Source organism: Cygnus olor, chromosome 5, assembly GCF_009769625.2.
Source record: "Cygnus olor isolate bCygOlo1 chromosome 5, bCygOlo1.pri.v2, whole genome shotgun sequence".
Lineage (NCBI taxonomy): Eukaryota > Metazoa > Chordata > Aves > Anseriformes > Anatidae > Cygnus > Cygnus olor.
The window spans coordinates 6,964,838-6,988,645 of record NC_049173.1 but is presented as its reverse complement, the minus strand read 5'-3'; the positions used below and the strand labels follow the sequence as shown (position 1 = coordinate 6,988,645).

At 41.2% G+C, this 23,808-nt stretch overlaps 1 long non-coding RNA gene across 1 annotated transcript in view; it reads right to left on the bottom strand.

Annotated features, from left to right (window-relative positions):
- Nucleotides 1–22,864, bottom strand: part of LOC121071288 — a 31,761-nt gene extending 8,897 nt beyond the window's left edge. Inside the window, exons 1-2 of the long non-coding RNA XR_005820503.1 lie at nucleotides 22,487–22,864; nucleotides 21,938–22,078 (exon numbers count right to left, since the gene is read on the bottom strand). This is a non-coding gene — a long non-coding RNA (uncharacterized LOC121071288). The remainder of the gene's footprint in view (nucleotides 1–21,937; nucleotides 22,079–22,486) is intronic.
- Nucleotides 22,865–23,808: the final 944 nt, after the last annotated feature.

Here is a 23,808-nt window from a genome sequence, read left to right as displayed (position 1 = left end):
ACTGTCTATGGATGAAAGAACAAGGCTCACAGGGTTTTGTTGTTTATTATTAGACTAAACAATCTAACTGAAAGAAATAGACAAGCTCTTTGGCATCCTTAGTATCAAAGGACATGATCCTGTCATCTGTCTGATTAGTAACTTCTAATTATTTCTTCAGTTTATTAGCTTATTTCTCAGACTGATAACCCTTTGACTGTTAGAAGGGACCAAAGCTGTAATAGAGAAGTGTGTTAACATAAAACCAAACAGACTGAGCTAATCACCACCACAAGAATTTTGTTTAAACTAGGTCCAACCTAATCCACAGTGTGTTAGAAACAAGATTAGTAGCAGGCAAGATGCCACATCATCTTTACAAACAGTCCCAAAAGCCCTTTTTCATTTTTGTGTATTCTTATTAACTATGTATTATGCATATAATCTGACATATATTGAGTAGTTAATTGGTAAAGATAAGTGCACTAGTTAGCATCACAGTAACATTGCATTATATTTGATGAATTATGGCAATATTCTACAATAAAAACATTTCACAATAATGTGTACATTACCAAGTTCCTTTACCTATTAAAATGGACCACAGTTTAAAAACCACTTGTCCATTGTAAAATTTATCTGCACTCTAGACCTATCACTTCATAGTCTCTTTTTCTTCTATTCCCTAATTAGTGACTCACACATATATTAACAGACATGAGCCATGTCAAGGGTAATGTCCTTTTCCCCTGTATTCTATGTCATACCAATATTAGGCCTCTGCTTTGCTTTAGACTGTAAAGATTTGGGGTTAAAGTCAGTAATCCGTGGCTAACTTCCTATTTCTCCCCTGTAAGTTATAACAAATACTTAGAACTCAAACGCTTTGCCAGTTTTAAATTAGATTTCTCAGCCTCCAGTGGGTAAGGCTAGCCTTCTGAAATTTTCAGAAACAATCCCTTCTTCATGCATTACCCCACGTCAACCTGAAGCTACAACTATAAGCTCAGCCTTTGATATCCTCTTGATAGGAGGAAAATCTAGATGCTCCCAAATCTCAATTCTATTCTGCCTGAAATACTGCTATGTGATTTTCCCCAGTATTTATAATTTGTACTCATGGAAACAACACAAAGGATAAACAGAAAGAAAACCAGACAAACAAAAAAGAAACCCCAAAATTACACACACACACAGACAACAATACCATGAAAGCATCTCCAGAGTGTAAAAATATCTGGATTGCTCTCTGGAAGCAAGGCGCCTATGTCTGTTTTGGATTTTAGAGCAGAGAGTCTAAAACCAGCCCCCTGGGCTTAGACAGGTCATGTTTCAATTAAAGTCATTCCCAGTTTCTTATATCTAGTCATGTCTCCATGTTCTGCAGCCAATAGACCTAAAACTTCAACAGAAGGTGAGAAACCTTTGCAACGTTTGCATAACACGTTTGGCAAAGCTGGAGATGGCAATGGGGTATTGCCATGCATACAAAGTCAATTAAAATAGCATTATGGAAAATGCAGAAGTAAGAAAATAGTAGACAAAAACGTAACCTGTACAAGATCCCAAAAGCACTGTCTGAAAAGCTTCCAATTTTTCCAGGTTTAAAAAGATTTGTAGAGCAGAACAGCATTTGCAACATAAACAACTAATACGTATATTTTTAACTGAAGAAAAACACAAGTTTCCAAAATGCTATTTCAGGCTCAGATCACTACCTTTTTATTGGCAATTCTCTGAAGTTGTACAATGAGGAGAATTTTACCAATGTCAGAAGTTGGAGAAGTGCAGGGAATGAAAAGATCCAGTCCTCTTCAAGCTTGTGGTGCCATGAAATATTTAGTCAAGAGATCCCCTATAAGCAGGGGAAAGAAAAAAAAGCTTTGTGTCCTTTGTGACTCAAAATGATGCATTGCATCACCTGGAAATTTACTAAGACATGGGCCAACAAGTGAGAAAAATAGAAGACAGATGCAAATTGTCCCAGGGAATCAGCTGTCATATTGCAAATAGATTGGAAAGGAAATTCAAGAATCAGGTATCTGAGAACACAAACATACGAGATTTTATTGTTTCCAGTGCTGACACTGAACCTTCAAACACAGATGCAGACAGCAGTTAGTCTGAGAGCCACTGCTGAAGGCATTAACACTTCTACAGTGTATGCAATGCTTCAAGCACACTTTACTACGTAGTTATTTGAAGTATAATTAGTTCCTACTGCAAACCCTGAGAGATGCTTTTTGTCAGTATGGGACCAAGCACAAAGAGGGTCCCAGAAGGACTGAACCCAGCCAAGCTCTGAAGAGCTTCACATTAATAGAGTACCTGTGTATGGGTGACACCTTCCCCACTAGAGGGTTTGCCTGAAGAGGTTGGACAGACTTTTGCAGAGAATGGTTTGACCAAGGTTAGTTGTCCAGTGGGTCTTTCCAACTCTAGAGTTTTGATTCATCAAGAATGAAGTCAGTGTTACACTGTCATTGCCATCCTGATCACTCTTCCCCAACGGTCACACTATTAACTCTTCTGCCCGTCTTTACTTCTCTTTAATAGACTAGAGATCAGGAGGTTTACCTCTAAACCAAAGCCAAGCCTAGGAAGCATTGCAGTGCAAAAGTAGACTCAGAAGTGGCTCTGTGCATGTAGGATCTTGGGAGAGAGTTAAGGCAGCAGACACAAGGTCATCTTCCTATGAGATGAGACCCAAGACAAGGACATTAGACTTCAGCTGACCAGCCTGAGAAAACTCTTCCTTCATGCTTTAGCAGTAAGATGATTACGTGTACATTCCAGGAACATGAAGAGTTTGGAGCTAACCAAGATAGCAATCAAATGCAAACATCCAAATTAGAGAGAACAAGTGACAGAACTGCTAACTGGCAGATCCCCGTAGCTTGTTATGTTAACAGGAGTTCAGCTATTGCTATAACAAGGATAACATTACTGACAGATCCCCCGCACACAGGGTACTGAAATCTTGACCCCTGTGAAGTCAGTGGGTGTCTGTCATTACGTTAAATGGGGACGTGACTCCATCAGAACGTGCTAATGTTTCTTTTTTTACTCCCCACACATGAATATGTACCCCTTCCCTCAGAAATACTAGAGTCTCAACAAAACCATCCTTTTCGGGATCAGTCTTGCATAGATAACTGAGAGCAAGAAACGTCCTTCAGCAACCCACTTTCTATGTAGGGTTTACAGAAATAGGGCAGCCCAGCCCCTTCAGACAGCAGCACATATCCCCAAGATTTGCTGAAGGGCTTTTCAGGTGGCTGAAGAAAACTACTGAACAAGCACATCACAGCAAACGGAGCTGTGGTCTTGTCTGCCAGCTTGGGCAAGCAATATGCACAAAGAGAAGACAGGACTCCAGCACGCAGGGGATGACAGGACTGGGTCATCTCACAGGATGAATCTCTCTGCTGTCTCTGTTCATCTGGAGGTCTCATCCTCTGTGTACTTCTGCCAGTAACATCACCCTTTGTCGCTTCTCAAGCCATACAGACAGCCCTGAGTGATATCCCAGATCACACAGCCCCAGGTGATGGTAGTCACACGCAATTGCCAAAAGCCATGTGGATTCAAGGCCTGCAGTGCCAGACCATGAATCCACATGACTCAGAGCTAGCACAGGGGAATCCAGAGGATCCAGAAAACCCAGGAGTTGGGTCTCTGGCCTGTCAGGTCTCTTGGGTGCTCCAGAAATTGTTCTCCACCCCTCCCTTGAAACCACCTATGCTCCCCCCGCCAGAGCCTCGGCCTGCTCCAGGAGCTCCTCCACATCACACCTGCCATGTCCTTAGTACCACCAGTATTGATTTTCTCCGGAGATTCTGAGCCGGACCACACCACAGACAATGAGACTTACCACATTTAATGAAATATACATATTTCCCTGGTGGTACTATCAGGGCTGCTACCAGGAACCAGTTAGAAACACAAAACTGCCTGCCACTCTAGCAGAGAAGCATGGGTAAGCTTCTGCTCGTTGTACCTGTGTGAGCTGCTCTCTTCTCTTTGTGCCTTTAATCTAAGCCTTGCATAAGAGCAACACACAGAAGAAATGCCTGCTGTTCGGGCTGTGCTGCAGTCAGTAGTTCTAAAGCATTTGAAATCTGTGGGGGGAAACAAAAGGATGTTTAATTTCTGTCATTCCCATATAGAGTGGTGCCAGAAAGGCCATTCCAGAAGTGTAGTGAAGTCAAAGTGGACCATAAATTTTAAAGACAACTCTGATCCCAGCACCCCGAAGCTGAGCTGGAGACAGCAGCCTTCTAAAACTACTTTTCAAATACACAAACCGTCGTTTATGCCACAGGAAGTTACTACAAAAAGCATGGCATTTTTGTCTGGCAGATTCCAGGAGGAAGCTTTACATGCGCAGTGGCTGTGTTATTACATGAACCATATAGAGAAGTCCCCAGAACGTTACACAATTCCAGCCCTAAGCTATGGTTGGAAGCTCAGGTCAGATGCCGAGCAGATTTTTGGGAAAAAGAATATTCTCAGATTTTGAAAACCGAATTTAAGCTCAGATCCTCCCATGCTCAGGCAAGATAACAGGTGAATTAATAAATCTCTCCCCCACACACCACCCCCAGCTCCCGGAAGGGATCTATGTGTAGAGTCTTGTATTAATCACTAAATACAATCTCTGCCTTTTGAAGCTAACAGGAAGCTTCCTATTACTTATAGACTCCGTAGCATATTGGTTGTAATAAAGAAGTGCAGAACAGGCAACTGCACAGCTGATTTTTCTAATCCTGCACTTTTCCAACAGTGTGACACCGACAGCATAGCACTGAAGGTTATTAGTAAATATTAGTAAATTAGCAAATATTAGTAAGTGTGCCAGATGGCATGCAGTGGAGGGGGGCACACCTGAACTCTCTGCCTGTGAACAGACCAGGATCATGTGCCATTCCTTCTCCAATCTCAGAGTTTTTGTCATTCCCAAAGCACAACCTGTAAAGGAGTTCAATTCATCTATGAGACTGGATTAGTTAACACAAGGCAGGGATTCACAAAAAGTGCCATTTTTTTCTCTTGACATGGTCCCAAAGCATATGCTTTTGACAGCAACGTCTTCTGCACTCCAGCAGTGATTTTGATTTTCATATTTCAAATTCAAGCCTTATCATTCAATCCTTTTCTCAGCCTCCACTGCCATTTCTGCCTTCATTTCCAATCAGAATTAAACTTATACAGCAGATGCCACCTGGCAGCATGAATACATACATAACTCTCAAAAAAGCTTTGAACACCTTGGCCAACTTGTCACTGGATTAAGAGGTCTCAAAAGACACTGAGATTCCTACAGTTTCAATCATGACATGGCTGAATATAGAAGAAAGACCCCAAAATAGTACCACCTTCTTATTAGACACTAGAGAATTGACAGAGACCTCTGAGTTTAGGGAATATCAGGAATATTTCCTAACATATGAAACATTTCACTTGCTTTTTACATTGTTAGCTACCAAAGCAATCACCATAAGACAGCAGGCTTTAAGGTATAGCCACAGGGGATGGGGAGGGAGCCAGCTAGCTGTCCATTGGAAGTCAATTCCTTCCTTTCCTTACTATTGTGGCTCTTTATCTGTGATATTTTATCGACGCCAGAAATTCATCAACACTGAAAAAAGTCACTGCACATCTGTTTGAATCATCAGTGTATTTAAAGATCAACACAGGTGAAAGTTCAGCTTATGGAAAACATAAATACAATCATCACTATCTGTGGTTTGACCAGCCGATGCCCAGCTGGGTTCAGTCTTGCCACATGGCAGTCCTAAAGTCCAGAGCTTCTCCACTGTTAAATCATAGCCTAAATGAAGAGACAATTGTTTGTCTGTCTGCTGTGAACCTCTGACATTTTCTCCATTCTGATGCCACCCAGAAGAGGCCAAGGTGTGCAGGATAATAACCTATGCAAAATAAAATGCTGGTGCCCAGACTTCTCTCTGAGACCACAGGCTAACGTAGGACTTGGCCAATTGAAATGTAATTCTTCTACACAGATGGGGACAATTTCACTAGAAGCCAGTAAGAAATCTAATTAAAAAAGACGACCTTTAGCTCCATATTTCCCTTCATGGTACTTTGAAGAACCAAGTCTAAACTTCTCTTTGGCAGGAGATGTAAAGAAAGCAAAAGGTGAGCACCTCCTGGACACACGTTCCAAACCCTGACCTATTTGAAAAGGTAGGACTGCTTCTACCAACGCATCCACACAACCAGAAGAAAAGTGCTTTTCTTCTTACTGACCTCCATGCCACATTTGACTTTTTGACTTCTGAACAGAGACTGGTGGTTCTTTGCAACCCAGAGTAAAGCCCCAGCCTTCCCAAGAGCAGCAAAGTGGCAGGAAGCACTAAGGAGGGCGATGTGCTTTGCTTCAGACCACACAGTCTGCCCAACCACAAGGAGCACAGAAGGCAAGCACTGCTCACCACCACTCTCAATCCAAGAGCCAAAGGGCATCAAAGGGACCTCACCAGCATTAGGCTCGGAGGCAAACAGACAGAAGCAGTTCTCAACACAGCTTAAAATTAAGCTGCATAATGCCCTGCCCCTGGAGCTGCAGACATCAGAAGGATGCATGGAGTTCAAAAAGCCACTAGACAGTTTCATGGGAGGGAAATCCATCCTGGGCTGTTAAAGATGAAGACATCACTAATGGCTAAGGGCCAGCAAGCACACAGGGGCCCTTTCTCCTGAGCACTTGCTGCCAGAGGCAGCATGATGTGCCTTTGGTCCAGCACAGCCATTCTTCCGTTCTTTTCTTGGCCTTCACTGTTAATTTTCTGATTCTTTTCCTAAATTGGGTATGGAGTAAATGGGAATAAGAGCTCAGGTACCTGCCTCAGCTGCTGATGTCGTTAGACAACAGGACATCCAAAAGTTAGCCATCACAGCCATGGCCTCAAGCCCTGATGGGGAATTTAGGGCTGGGTTTTAAAGGTTCCCCCCCCTACAAGAAATCAGCAGAAATGAAGTGCCCGAATACCTTTCCACACGCCATCCTAAGCACTGATCTTGCTATGTGTTAGTAATCTTTGCAAACCACAGTGAGCTCCTCTGATGTAAGCAAGCAGCTGGGTGGTGCCTTCTGTCAAAGAATGGTATCTGAGGTCCATCTAGGCTCATAATCTGCTCTGCACTATTCCATCAGCAGCCTGGGTAAAAAATAGCATTGCTCCTATCTCCCAGTGGATTAATTGCTACTCTGGCCATAAGTCAGCGAAAGAAAAAGTCAAAGCTTTAACATGAAGTTTGCAAAGCTAAAACAGGCAGGCAGGAGCAGGGAAAGGAAGAAAATTTGTCTTGACAAAGCAACAAAAGACCACAGAAACTGCCAGGACAGAGAGGGGCAGGCAGCCCGGCTGCAAGTATCGTCACTGGCAGGGCCTGCTGTGACACTGCAGCCATACCCAACTAATTGCAGCACAAACACCAAGACACAGCCAAAATGTTCACTGGAAGGTGCCAGTTCCTGGAGGGTGCTCTGCTACAACATTATTCCAGCTTAGGTTTGATGTACCGACATGGCCGTGCATGCGGCAGTCCCCACAGATGTTCCTGTTGACTCACGTCCAAGTTTTGACGGGATGCAGGGTGCTTGCTTTGTAGGGCCAAAGTCTGTTAACATGAGCCAGGAGGACCCTGAGATGCTCACTGTTCCTGTGTCAGCATGAAGCACTGCTTTGCTTTCTCTGCGATAGCCTCCTGGCTTTTCAAATAAGCAGCCTCCCTCTACCAGTGGCTGATAATTACACTTCTAAGACAAAGCCTAACCAGTAAAAAAGACAAAGAAATGTCTTGTGATTTCAGGTATTGCCTGTCAGTTAGACAGTAAAATTCACTTGGCAAACTATCGCCTCTCCTCCACACTACCAAGTTCAGCTCTCAAAAGTTTTCCTGTCAGATCACTGGATTGAACAGCCTTGGATAAGGACTGCGTTGCTTATGAGAAGCTCTGCCCTCTGGCTTCCATCTCTCGTGGATGCCCATGCCTCCCCAGACCAGAAGACAGGATATGGGAGGGCATCTATAAGAAAAATTACCTAATGGATTTCTGTATTCACCTAATGGATTTATGTATTCAAAAGCATGTTTTTGTAATGCAGCTTAACAGAACATCCCAGACTAAATACCACCAGCACTGAGCTTTGCTTGACGCCAGTCCATATTCGCTGGATATGGATCTGTTTTCTTTTTCTAAAAACTCCACATCTAAAACAGTGCTCCTTTGCTGTTCTGTTTGATCTTGCTCAAATATTTATAACATTCCTGAGCAAAAATGCATACCAATAGTACGTGTTCTTTAGATTTCCACAGTGGCAAGAGAACTTTAGAAGCAGATTTCTTTTGTAGCTAGGGCCTTTTTTTCCCTCATTTAATGCAAACAGTGTCTTCAAGTCCTTTCCCTTAATAAAGCTTGTTTCAGGCTGAATGTGAAATAAATAATTGCATTGCACTCTTTCTTAAATATTATATCTAGATGGCCAAAAACTGAACTAGCTAATAATGCTCTTGGCAGATAAATTTTTATGCTATTATGAAATAAAAGCAAATTGATATAAGATTAAGGTACTAGCCTACATTTCTTTTAAAGTCTGAATTATTACTTCATTGATTTTTTTCTATAATGATATAGAATCATACAATAAAAAAGGCTCCACAAGCAATACACTCCTGGAATCTTCAGCACCAATGAGAAATGCAACCGTGATGCATGCTCCATTATGCTAAGTGGAAATTAATATATGAGGTCTTTTTGACATTAAACATTTAAAATAAAGGCAGGTAAAAGATAGGCAAGAGAAAAGGATCATCATATCCATTTCATGAGCTAAAGGAATAAGTTTAGAACGAGGTCACCAGCTCTTCTTCTGTGTCTCACCAAACCTTAAGTCCTCCACCATGCTCCTTTCCACACCACTGAAGTTCTGTGTGTGCCAAAGAATCGCTCTCTTTCTCCATGGTCCATCACCTAGAAAGGGTCACAGAAGACTGTAACAAGCACTTACAACCCTGTCTCTCTGTACCCATTCAGTGTCTCAGCTCAGTTCACAGAGATTTTGAGGAAAGAACTGTCTTTTTGCTCCACGTCATAGTAAAGAGTGAGCCATGCTGTTGTTTGGTGCTTACCCAAGTCTGGTAATGAGCTTTTTCCCCCCTCGCTATGCAGTAAAGCGACACATAGGAAGTTTATACTTGCAGACTAAAGCATTTTCTGTAATTTGCAGCATGTTTAGCAAGAGAACACACATATGCTTTGCACAAGTTTTCTTGATACATCAACTGATGACTCAGCCTGTCTGTCCCACAAAATATTTCAGAAGCATCTCAGACAAAGTTACTGCTCCAGCAGACAGTTGTGCACTAGCTTGCAAATTATACTTCTTATGATATAAACTTGACAGAAGTTGGGGCATTTGGGAAATCCCAAGGTGTACATCCACACTCAGGTGAGTTAATATTGGGTTCCTAAGGGGAAAGTGCTGCCTCACCCACCAAATAAAAAGTGGCCCCTAACACCTGCTGTAACTTTGCCCCCGACATGTTTTCCAAGCCTAGCACCTAGTTTTTTTAAACTTCATGTTTTAGAAGAGTAAAGCTCACACAGCTTTCTCATGTAGGATTGGGATGGATTTCAGGGTGACCTAACATGTAGTGAGGTGTTTTTTTCCTGGTGCATCTTTTATCTCAAAAGTATTACACACAGCTTATGTGACTGAAAAGAAGAGGTGCAGAGACTTGGGGATTTGTCTAGAATAAAACAGAAAGTTGAGTCACAAAACAAGATCCGTGGGCTGCTACTCTATAAACAAACAAAATAGACCTCTGGGATGGACTTCCAGCTTTTTCCTCACACCTCCTGGATCCAGGTGAACATACAAGAGCTAGATGAGCTCTTTGATATCTTAATTTAGGCAAACAAGTCATCGGCTCCCCCCCTCCTGAAATGCTTGCACTGCTTGAAAATTGCAAGAAGTCCATTTGAGAGACTATCAAATTAAGCGTTACATCTCTCTCTGCTGTGTGATTCTGAAGAACATACATGTCATGCCAAACAGCTCTTTCCCTGGAGCAGTTAGGTTATTCTCTTTGTGGTCACCAGAAGAGTTTCCTGCACATAGCAAGAGCAGCACTCATCACTACTCTTCCAGTACCACAATGCTGCTGGAGGAAAGAGGTGAAATTAGATGCCTCCAGCTGCAAAAAGAAGAGGAAGCAGACCCAGGCTGATAGAGAAGTGTTCACAAACAGCCACCAGGAAGGACCTGGGATGGTTTCAAGTAGTGAGAAGCAACAAAAAGCAGAAAGGAACCCTCTCACAGTCTCCATCTCCAAATCTTTAAAACTGGTAACCAGGAAAGGAGTACAAATCAATAAGTAAAACCCAAGTCACCCCAATATTGAAGAAAAAATCATGACCTAATCACATCTCTCTACTTGAAAGATCTGAACCATCTCTCTGTGGGCTGGCACAGCTAGGGCAGACGTCAGACAACCACAGCATGCAGCCAGTAGCACTTCTCAACACAAGGGCATGGATCATTCAACCCACACATAGAGATGCAAATATCAGGCTCTATAACACTTCTAAGTGTGTTATCAACCGAGCTCCATAATGACTGTCTCCTAACAGATATGGGAACAGCAGAATCACATACAAAATCACATATTTGGTTAAAGTCTTGATCTGAATGCCAATGAAAGACTGTTATATGGCACATCCATGGAAAATGTGAGGTTGGCATTGGTCCATTACTGTTTAACCACAGCCCACTGGAGAGAGCTCACAGCAGACACAAAGGTGTGTGAGCTCAGTTCCTGAAGCAGCTTTATTTCTGCCTCCCACATCAGCTTTGGTGAGACTTCTGCCTTCATTTCTGATGATTCCCTGTTTGGCAGTGAGCAGGGGGGCAGAATAAGGGAGAGGTGGTGGGGAGGGTTATAATTCTGCTAGTTCTCATCTACACTGGCACCCCATGATAGCCTCAGATTTGGAAACACTCCTGTCATTAGGAGATGAACCCTTCATGAAATATTCAAGTGCTTGCTTACTGCATGCACAGTCCTCCCATGCAAAGTAAAAAAGTGCTTTCACCATTCATATCCCAGCATCTTTCCAAGCAACACATTTAGGGGGAAAAAAAGGGAACTTTACTAATGAGCACACACTTTGCATCATTTGCACTACAGAAACTCTTTTCATATTCCAGATCTCATCAGTACAAACTGACTTGGGACAGACAGGAATGCTCCGGTCTTCCCTTGTCAAGGAGAGCTGGTCTTGGAGAGAGGGAGCAAATGAATGAAGGGAAGATTCAGAGGATGTAAGCCTGACTGCAGTCAGCTGAGCCTTGCAGAGGGACGAAGGCATTCTCAGCAATCATTCATTCAATGGACACTAATACATTACCTTGGGATGGGCACATCGCTAGTGCTGAGCAGCATTTTGCTAATCCAGCCAGGAAATAAACAGCCCCTTTCCATCACGTCTCTCTCAGCTGTATGTGGCTGCAGGTCAAACTGAGTTGGAAATTACATCAGGCCAAACATCTGAGCAGTCTTTTGTCACCATGAGCAGGAGCCCATTTCCTCATATGGGAACATGCACCCCAGCTATTGGCTTATATTAATATTTACTAGTTTCAGCCCTGAGCATAAGCACAACTGGAAAGACACATAAAGCAAACAGAGCTTAAACAATCACAAACAAAAAACCACCACCAACAACAACAAAAGAGATGGGGGTTCAGATACCCTCAGAGCTGATGTGGAGACAGCCTTTGGGCATGCAGGTGAGTCCTGCGCTATGGTTGGGTCAACACATTTCCTACTTCTTCAGCTGTAGCAGAGAACTGACAGCTCTACCTTGGAAAACTAGACCCCAGGACAGAATAATTAAACAAAAGCCTGACAGCTTTTGTCTAGGAAACTGCAGTCCAGCTCTTTCCCTCTGTGTCTCATGGGAAGTGCATTTTGGATCCTTCGTAACCCTCTGACTCACGTTCTTACATGGACTGGACTCCTCAGATACACACAAAATACAAACTATAGCCTCTTCTGCCCCGACTCTGCTTATAACTCACTGATATTTCTGCAAGTGCCAGATCACAATCTCTAGGCAAGAAGTTGAATGTGTGGTGGTCTGTTTTTTTTCCCCCCTTATTTTATTAGAATAATAAAGGGGAGGGACAGCATTCTGCAGAATAACCTCCATTTAATAAAAATTCATTTGCTGTCAAAACCCTTTTTAATGGAAAATTTTAACAAGCTCTAAGGGTAGCATAATTGACCTCTTGCCTGTAACCTTCTACATTCATATTTACAGCAGTACTCTCCCTGTGCTTGCTCCAATACAGATCACATCTGCAGCTTTCAATCCTTCAGGTTCAAGACTTAAGGCAAAGTGTCCTCTCCCATGCAAACTGCCCACTTCGTGAAGATTCTTGTAGCTTTTTATTTTCTCAGTGGCTAATTTCTAAGTAATATCCACATTTTGTACAAAAATAATGCTGGAGGTTAAGTCAGATTAAAAATAACTCTGTCTTTCCTTTTCTAGAAAGATATTTTTACCTGGATCATTTCTGTAACACAGCATAACTCCAAAAGACCACATTGGCACAACTAAGGGAATGTGAACAAGCAACATGAGAGAGAGACAAGAAAGTCTTAAGTTGGCTCCATCCTCACAGCCAGCATCTTAAGAGCCTCCAGTGATAGTTTTCACCTGACTTTTAGAGCAAAATTATCACCAGCAACTTGAGTCCTCCCAGGAAGAGCCAGACTAGAAAAAGAAAGTGTATTGAACTTCCATAAGAATCCTCCATCTATAAACCCGTTTGACAGAAGAATGGTATTTCTATTCACCACCATTAAAAACCAATCTAAATACATCTAATATTAAAGATCACTTCTAAATATTTCTTTGAGCCGCCAGCCAGTTTTTACCTCCATGCACATGCCAAACAACAGTAAGCGCAGATACTTTCCCAGCTCTCAGAAGCCTCACTAGACAGCTAATTCAATTGGCTTCTTCACTGCAATACAGTTAATGTCAGCAAGCTGAAAATCCGAAGATATCATGCCTGTATATAAGTACTAAGCTAATCCATCTCAGGATTGTAACTGAGTCATATAATCGATTTCTACTGAAAGAAGTGCCCGACACAAGACATCTAGCTTCTCCTGGCTACTTCTAAGCATAGCTTGAATAAAGGTCCTGGAGGTATAAGAGATCCATTCAAGGAGAGTAAAACATAAGGAGGAGTACTTTCCTATTTCAAGCATAGTAAGTACTGTAAAACTGGATGAAATAAAACTAAAGACTAAGAATTGTAATGATGTTGGCACCACGTGGAAACAAGAGACCAATAAAAAACACTGTGGTGTCCAAATACCAGGGCTCATATTGAGACATGAAAAAAGCTTGCCCACCTTATCAAAGGTGGCAGGGAGGACAGAATTTTTTTGGTTTGCTGCACAAAGCAGCAAGAACAAAGCACCACAGCATCTCATGCTCCGAAGAAGAGTCCTGAAGGCATGACTGAATTGAAGCTTTAGAATAAAGTTCCTATTCTCATTCATAGCTGAGGAAAACCTCCTCATTTTTCAACGTTTCGCTTGCAATAGGCCTCACTAATGGAGGGAGAAAAAAAAAAACAGCACCCTGTTTTTTCTTCCCACAAGTCACTGAGAGCAGAGACTACTCATTTCTCCTACTTGCCCTGTCCTTTGGGTGCTCTAATCTTTCCTTAGGCTTCAAGGCAGGCCTTTAATATAGAATGAGTCATTGATTTTTCACAGGCATGTTAATGTTTATCTAAAATATTGCTAAATTATCAGCTAGTGATACATTCAATTAAACGGACCTTATCACTTCCCCCTCACACCACCACCCATAAGTACTTGACAAAGCTGCAGATATCAGCTCATGTTGTGTGGGTGGTGGGAAACCCATCTCTGGTCTGCAGGTGGCTATTCAATACGATTCTGTATAGCACCCTGGACACTGGAGATGGGGAAACACAAGGTGCTTGAAGAAAGAGCTAAACTGAGATCAGAAAGACAAGAGAAATTCACTGAAGGATGTAAAGCTCAATTACTCATCTTGGCAGACGTGTAAGATGTTTTCCCTCTGCACATTCACCCTATTTAATGCAATGAGCATGTAGAACGTTCTCCAGAGAGCTCAGCATGCACAACTCAGTCCATGCACAATTCATTAGTGTGTGGGATCTCTCACTATCTGCCAGAACTGGCTGGAGATTTTTGGATGGAAGAGATTTGCCAAAAAAAATGCTCCTACAGAAGGATCAAGAGTGTTGCACAGCAAAGCACTGATGCCACTGGTCTTTTGGCAGGCAGCTTTGTCACGAGCTCCAGCTACCCAGGGCCCTCCTGCAGACACTGCCAGCCCAGGCAGCCCACCCACCCACCCACTATCCTGGGGCTAGAGGCAATCCAGTATCTCAGAGTTTCTGAGGGAAGCAAAAGGTTTGGGAAGTGAGCTGGATCTTTGTCTACTCTGACTCCTTTGGTAAGAAAAGCACACTGTTTGGTGCCAAACACTAAAACTTGCCATGGCTGAGATTTTCCAAAGCTTCTTAAAGTATTTGGACACAATTCTCACAGCAATCTCAAAGGGGCTTTCAGGAGCCCAGCTGACCTATGCAAGTATTCACGGGAAAGACCACGTGTCTGTAGAACCAGAAAAGTAAAGGGCAACTGTTTCAGAGCAAGAATCCATAGCCAGTAAGTTTTGTGCCAATAGTGAGGAGGGAGAGTGGCTACCCTACTGCCAGGTGTTAGCATCCTTTGAACCAAAATATTGGTTAGAAAACAGAGAATACAAACTTGGGATCCCAGAGCTGGAATTCAAGCAGACAAAATTTAAGCAGACAAACTAAGTTAGTTGCCTGGACTCATTTCTAACCAATGAAGAAACGGAAACTTCTAAGTTTCAATACATCTGACTGATTTTGGACAGCTGTCATGGCATGAAATAAATCAACTCTTAAGAAAAGCTATTTCTCTCCATCAACTTTGAAGGGAGTCCAGACAAGATGTCAGATGAGCTGCTTGCAGTGCGGATGTCTACTCATTGAAGATGAATCCCAGCTCAGAATGTCACCCGAGCCCCAGGCACTTCTCTACAGTACTGGAGGTAAAAAACTGTATTAATCAAAGTGGGAGAGAAGAGGTATTTGTTACGCTTACAGACAAAGGAAGCTTCTAGTCAATAGTAGTTGTAATTTCTAGTAACAAAGCAGGTAAAGCAATCTCACAGCTGGTGGCTTGTTTCCTTGCGAAGCTTAAGAGTTGTGGTTTTGCAGACAGGACATATGGTAAGATGGACTTTTTCTCAGCCTCAGCACTGTTGTTCTTTTGTTCTCATTTAAAAAAAGAAATCTTTGCTACTACTTCTAGAAGAACACTACAATTACTTTAAGTCCTCTAGGGTGGCAAAATTACTATGTGCTCCAAAGAAAACCCCACACAAGTGAGAAACTTTCTATGCCAGGCATGACCAACACAGTAAAACCCAAAAAGGGGCAGCCTCTATTAGTCTGCTGCCAAATCAAATCAAGGGTGTGAGAGACAGTTGAGGGATGACATCCTTATCTGGCCAAACACATCATGTGGTCTAAAACAACAGTGCTCAGAGTGGATGCTCAAGGACGTGCAAGCCTTGAAGACACTGTCTCATGCCTCTTGGCCAGCATAATTCTCAAAGCCCCTCTCATTCCCTACCATACCTCACCCCATTCACACTTTCAATGGAGCCCCAAAGCCCCCTTAGGAAGAGGAGGTGGACCAAGCGCAGGATGCTGTGAGAGAGCAGATGGAGGCATGTTCCCTAGCAAGGAGCCACTCTTGGGAAACCCCACTGATCATGAGTCCCAGAACACAAGCACGCATGCTCCAGCAGTAGTATGGAAACCACTCCCATCAGGGGGTCCAAGTGTAGCCCTCACACGGCCTGCTGAATGGTCATCACACATGCTCACAATGAGGTAAAGCCTAACTTCCCTTCCTGCCCCACACAAAGACTTCAGAAAATCAACAGGTCTCAAGAGATGAATACAAAACCAGCCCATGGAAAGGTCTCCACCTGTTCCACGGACCACCAGAGAATGGGACAAGGCCCAGGCTGTATTCAGAAAAATCTCTTACAAACCCAGCTCCAAGGCAATCAAACATTTTTTTTTTTAGCTCACATATCAATACCAGGTAATTAAAATCAGCTATGCAATAGTTGCTTTGGGATTTTTGTTATGTGATTTTGTTCCTTAACATTACATTTTCAATGCAAAATATGAAAGCTGAAAACCTGCAAGAATTCCCCCAGCAAAGGTCTCATTGAAAGAAAGCGATATGCTTAAAACACTATTGATTTAACCTCTGAGGGATCTATACATCAAAGAAAGCTGACACTCCCAACTCACTGCCAAATTGAAATGTAACTCAGCAAGCCACCTAATGATGGAAGGACAAGGGCAATAAACTCCAGAGGAGTTAGTTAGCCTCTAACAGAGTTGACGCCTCCATAAGGCACATCCCTGGAGAAGAGAGCAAATCCCACATGTTACCCACCCATTAAACCAATAAATATTAATATTTAAACTGAAGACCTGTATATTTGCTTGCTTGATTTTCATTATTGCCCAAAAGATGAAGTGCACATGGGATACAGAACAAAGGTTCTGTTGCTTCAGCAGTTACCTACAAGAGATCAAAGACTGAAATACAGTTAATGCTAATCAAAATAAAAGATTTCTGCCTGAATGCAATTTAATGCCATAAAACTGAAGAAATTCACTCACTGCCTGATGTGGTTTAAGCTCTACAGGCAAGTGCAGCCAGCACTAAACACCCTAGACACCACATTCCCAGAAAGATGCAGGTGTACAGATTTCTCCAATGCATTCACTTTTGCACAGTTCTGAAAAAAGATGATTAAAAGAAAAATCTCACTTTCAGTTGATATTTACTATGCCCACTATAGTCACTGAACAGATGGTAAGTATACAGTGGCAGTAATAACATTATTTGCAGCAGAAATATAGAAGCAAATACCATCAGCATTGATACTTCAAGTATCTGTCCAGAAACATACATAGTCGTTCATTTAAATAATATATTGACCATACAGACCCTCAGACGTTCTCAAAAATTTATCTGCTTCAATCCTTTGTCTGATTTTTTTTTCCTAAATCAAAGTTACTATTGGATCTTGAGATGTGCATTCTAATTGCTATAAATAAATCATGAATGATTGGCTCAATGTATTTTTCCATGGCAACTCCTGCGTCACAGGCAGTGTTACACTTTTGAAAGAGAGATGTGTTTTTTGAAAGAGGCAGAGATTCACATTTAGGATAGAACTCAGTCCAGTTTTGCAATTTGTTTGACTAGACATATATTAGTAATGAAATAAAACAGTTTTAGACTAATTTTAAATAGTTTAATTATGCACCAATGCCTATATGGTATCCTTTACCAGTAGAGAGAGCTGCACGATGAATTCAATATAAAATAAGGCTATTTGATTATTTATGCACAGATGCTGTGCAACGTCTCCTCAAACGTGCAAGAAAAAGAGAAAAAAATCACACACCAACAAAACCCTGTTTTGTTTGTCTTGCATTCAAGAAACCTGTCTCCTGAAGCTTCCAGCATGAAGGGGAAAGAAATCATTGTCCTGAGATCTATGATCTGATCCATAGCAAATGGACCAAGCAAAGCACAAGGACCACCTTGCAACACACAGTTTGATCCTGGTAATGCAAAACAAGCAAAACATGAGCAACAGATAAATTTTATTTGTTGGTTTGTATTTTTGTTGTTGTTGTTTTCTTTTGTTTTCTTTTTAAAGGAAAAAGGAAAACTCACAAAGTGCACACTTCCAACTATTTCCTGAATTGAATATTCATTATTTTACAGTACCAACATCAATTTTTGCTGAAGGCAAGATTTGTACACCAAGTTGAGAGTTTTGCTATCTGAAGTCCAGTAAGCTTCCACTATTCACTAAAAAGAAAAGTTTAAAGGAGCCATTCCCACAAGACTGTAACCAACCAATAGGTCATGGGTATGGCCGATATCCCAGGCATCCTTTCCCCTTCCTGAGCTTGATCCAGAGCACCCCAAGCACTTAAGTTTTCAACCTAACTCTAACCAAACCATGGTTTGGCTTTAAACTTTCGCAGATACCAGTACTGTTATCTTGGAGAAACATTAAAAGCACACTTAAAACAGAAGGCAGAGAATCCTATTTTGAAAATTAGCTGTCAGGACTCTTAATCGAGAAGTAAAGCCCTTTGTACAGTTTGCCTCTGAGCAGAGGTTTTTACATTGGTTATTTACTCTGCATTTTCTAAGCAGTGTGTATTTATGACATCCACTGCCTACATTACAGAGTTTAACTTCCATTTATTCAGCAGCATTCATGTTTACATTCAGTAACCTGCAGGAGACAACACATACCTTTGTTAAACAGCCATTTGTGGAATAAAGTTTACAGAGATGTACAAGCAGGCTCTGTTATTTCCAGTTCATGGTGAGCATCAGGAGAGCAGAGCGAATTATCCATGCTGGGTAACAATTCTGCCTAAACTTTTTCCTAGTAGGAAGCAGAGTTTTCACTCTTATGAACACTTATTATTGTCTGTTTTCCAGAGAAAATGTTGAGCTGTCATTGTATATTTTAGTCAAAACTTTGATGCTTTCATTTTAAAAAGTTTTCAATTTGTTTGAAGAAGAAATCTGCACTTTCAATGTATACGTTTTCATCAACTGTTTCCAAAAGGGAAAAACAAATAAATATCTGCCTCTGAAAAATTGCACTGGACAGCATGTTCCTTGATATTATCAGTAAAATAAAAAAAAAGTTATATTTGACAGGAGGGATTTTTTTTCATTATAATAGCCTACGTGGCTTCTAAAGGAACTGAAATTCTCAACTGTTCAGTCTAAACGTAGCCCAACTAACGATGCAGTTCCAGAGGTAAACTTCAGATCTTGCATGGATTATATAAAGTCTCTTAATAACTACAAGTGACGGTTAACAGCAATAAAGCTATCTGAATAACAACAATCTGGCTAATGGTAATTATTACAGCTATCCTGCTAAGGTACCTTACAGTCTCAGAGCTTCTAGACATTAGGCCAAGTGAGAATGGCTTGTACTTCATCATACCAGTAAATCAAAATCACTTTAATTATTTTCCAGTGGGACTCCCAAGATTTCAAGTCAGCATGGCACGAGCCATATGTTTCTTTCCATTCAGGCAACATTGCTAATTAGCAAAGTTGGGGAAATCCTATCTCAAAGTGATAAACTACAAAGCTCAGAAGCTCAGCATATGTTTACCTGAGAAAGAGAAGTAATTTTAATTACAATGAGTACATTTACTCCTGTACTAATAAGGAGGCTTCTAGGCTAAAGTATGAAATGACTTGATTACATCCTCAGCTGGTGCAATGTTGTTTCACAAAGCAGCTATGCTGAAATATGCCATGTCAGGCTGTAGCCACTTGTGTTGCTCATCATTAAGTGCATATAATGATGTGAATACCTCAGGCCCAACACATTTCTTTCACAGGGGACGGACTGAAGAGGGACTTGCAAGAGCATCACTTGTAGAGATTTGATGATGTCTGCTTTCTTTGAGGTGGGGCTTCCCTCTCCCAAAGAGAAAAGGAAACATTTCAGGAATCAGAAGACTCCTGTCATGAAGGGGTCATTTACCACAGCAGACTTTAAGACAAAATTTGTTGACAGTCAGCTTACAAGAGTCTGCTCAAAAAGGGCTAAAAATGAAATTGTTGACACCAAAGTTTCTAACTTGGTACAAGATCAAACAACTTCGGATCTTTCCAGACCCCCTCATCTTGTGATTAGCACAGCTTCAACCAACAAGGACATAAATCCAAACATAGCTCATCTCAGATGGATTTTTCCAGCCATTTGCAATACACTAAACTCCTTAAATTCAGCTTCAAGATTGTGTTTAGAGAGCACCAAGGGAAAGGCCTAACCTCACTAAAGCTGTGAGGTTGAACGTTAGGACAGCAAATCAGTAATATTGCCGCAGTATTCTGTCATGCTACTGTGCAAAGAAAAGAGGGCACAAGTAGTAAGACCCATCAGTATGGGTTGGAAATGAACAGAACTGACACTCTCTTGCCTGGTTCTCTTTATTTCAGTGTCATCCTTCAGCTGCCACAATGGGGTATTTGTAGTTCTATCTCCTTTGTTTCTATTCAAGAACAAAAAGCAGAACAAATGAAAGGAGGACGGGACTTTGCTAATAGCGCTGTTACTTCAGCAACTTCAGAAAGAAGGGGTAAAATGTTTCAAAGATTTTGAAAGAGCAGAGCTAATTTAGTCAGATGGAGACTTGTTTTACTTCCAGAAGCACCTATGAATGTTAAGGGAGTCGGGGCTAGGAGGCTGCTCCCATTACCTCCTCTCTGAGCAACTGCATCCCTGTTCCTCAAACAGTCAAGGTTTCATTGAATCAGTATTTTTGCATGAAAAGCTGTTCCAGCAAGGTCATTGTTCAAAAGCCAAAGCATGTTTCCTCCCACACCTTCTGCCTCTAGAGTTGCTAGAGCTATGAATGAATACTTTGTTTTCTCCTTTTTGAGATATGAATGAATACTCTGTTTAAAAAAAAAAATCTATTAACACCAGATAATTGCTTACTTAACTCAAAGTTTCCAGATACACAACATAACACTTTCTCAAATTGCAGTCATCAGTACCACTTACCGGAGCAACCTCCTTAATTTATCTTTGTAGTCAGTTCCACCGTGAATGCATCCAAGTACACACAATTTCCTACAAAGCTGCTATTTCCCTGCCTTATGCTCCTTCTAATGCCTCCCCACAGGTAATTCTTCACCTGTAATCTCTCTTGGGATTTTTCCAAACACGTATCTCATGTCCTGCATCTTCTCCCAAAAGCTGGCTGCAAAATACCCTACTTTTATCAAGCTTGACTTTCAAATGAGTGGAAGGGGAGGAGAAAGTGATTGTAAGGAAAGAAAAAAATATATATCCTTCAGGTTTTTCAGGGCATTAATTGTAAATTAAAATATTATTTAAAGAAAAGTTTATATCTATATTTAGAGCTTGGTACGTCTAAATTATGTAGTTATGAACACGACATTAGCATAATTAACAACCTACACTACAAGTACACTGAAATTGTATACCAATATATAGCGGATACTATATAGTCACTTTTTTTTCCCCCTCAAAGGAACTTTAAACAGATCTTTCAAAATTATTGATTTGAAATTAGAATGATTTAAGTCTAGAAAATACTAGGTTATTTTGCAAAACTAAAGACTGACCCATTTTACAACAGGAAAAATAACTTGTTGTCTCAACAAGGGTGAAGGAAAATTGCTTCCCACTCAGGTACATTCACCAATGCATTTGAAAGGCCAATTTTCCCCACACGTTATATTTGCTTTATTCTTTTTTTAAACAAACACATACACAGACCAATACTATAGTCTGAAATGAGTTGCTCCAGCTGAAGTCTCCATCCTTGGAGATATATAGAAGTGAAAGGGCCCTGTAGACAGGGCTCTACAAGTTTCAATAGTCATTAAAACATGGTTTAAGGTTCTTTCAAAATCTACCCCTACAACTCTCCACCCCAAAATAATATTTGGCTCAAGAACATAATAAAAAACAGGTTTAACAGACTGCAACATTCAATGAGAACACATGCTCCTTACAGCACTTCTGGAGAGTCCATTACTCTACAGTGAACAAAAATGAAATTGAAGCACTCTTAACAAAACTATATTGTGACAAACATCAAAGTACAAGAAGAAACATTAAAAAATGGTCAAAACAAAAGTGGAGAAAGAGAGAAGATGCTTCATGAGAAGCTACAAAATGTAACCTTACCTTGTTTGTGGGAACTCTGTTGAAGACATGACGTAAGACCCTTGTAGTAAGCTGGTGTATCTTCAGCACAATATTTTCCACGCACCTCTAAGATGTTATGATGTGAATATATAATCATTTTCCTGGGGTCCTTGCAGTCTACTGCAGGCAAGTAAAAGAAAAATTCATGACTTCCCCATCTCTCTGTTTCAAAGAACCCTCTAGTAAGTATTGTAGCCAACGTATTTTAACCTACATATAAATATTCAGTAACCAATCTACAAAGTATCACTTTACACCAGTTTTTCAGAATGCTATCAGAAAGGTTTTTAAAAGGATTTTACAGACTGTATACATAGCTTTCTCTTTTCCTCACTCTTTTAAGCCACTTTTTTTGTGCCTGCAGTCTATCTTCATATTTAGTAGCCCTCCCAAACCCATTATAAGCCCTGTTTTCCTTCATAATTTGCATGCATAATTTATTTACTAGGCACAGTCATTTCAGCCCCTCTAAATATTTATTTCCAGAAAGAACAGGTTCTGCTGAGCCTTTATTAGTTGCAGTCTTACCTTCATGCTAACCTTCCTGCCTCCACCATGACCCTACAGTAACAGCATCCAATTATCTATGCCTATCTTTTCCCTCATTCTGTGGAAACTGAGTCTTTTAAATTCAAAAGCCTAGCTCTTTCCTTCACCTCTACAGCTTAATATACAAGGTCAAATCTAACATTTAAGCAATTTCTGTTCCCTAAAGTCTATGGTCCTTACTACTACTTTTCTCCAGAACCTGCCATCTCTAGCATTGCCTATCTAGTTTTTTCTTTTGCAACTTTCATCTGAATTCTAGTATCCCTAATTTATTGAAATCTTCCATTTTCTAGCCAATTATAACCTGATAGGGGAAGGTACTTATTAGCTCTCTTAATTTGTATACTGCTTCCTGCTTGCTTCAAGCAAAGCATGAATTTTTTTACCTTGCTTAAAAAGGATGTATTTCAGGATAAGGGATTGGCTTTCTATCTGTGACTTTATAGTAATTCACTGATTAGTTGTATGCTCTCACTTTGATCAAAATAAAGGGCACAAAAATGATGCTGCTCTTCCAAGTTAATCAGCTTCCCTTCAGAGAAATAAGCTGCAGAGTTAACCACAGGTGGAGTCCATCCTTATTCTAATTGTTAACTCCCCACACAAGTTTGTGACAAAGAAGCAGGGATGAGTCTAACGCTTTGGCAGAAGTTACATGATTTGCAACATTTCCTATAATATGTAGAAAAAGCAGACAATGTGTTTTTCCCAATTTGCTGCAAGCAATATTCTCTCTCTCACATATGTATGCACACGTTTGCAAGAGAAATAATCACCACTTCTCAGCCAGCCAACTCTCCAGATAATGGACCTTGTTCTACCTTCAGACTCTGAACTACCAGAATCGTTGCTGAAAGGTCAGCATTTAGTCACAGCAATGTTATTTAAAGATTCTTTCTAGCACTTGGAAGAGTAATTAATTATTGTAACATGGTTTATTAGCTGCCACCCTTGGAGACCACCTGCTTTACTGCTTTGCCAGCAAAGCTCTCTTGTAGTACAATACTCTCCAGCCAGCTGGAGAGTCTCAGACAAACACCACAAGAAGTAACACAGCCTGGCCTGGACTGGCAGGATACCCACCTCCTGTTCCTAGCTCTGTTCTCAATCTCCTCCGTGACTGGAGAGAAGCAGCCTCGCTCTGCACCGGTTCTGTCTTGTATCAGGGCAGAGACCACAGCCCTGGGAGGTGTCTGTGCAGCACCTACCAAAAACAAGGCTCTAAGTCTCAGTATCCAGAACAGTGGGTGACAAAACGGTACAGCATCTCAAAGGAAGCATCAGATACCGATGTTTTGTAG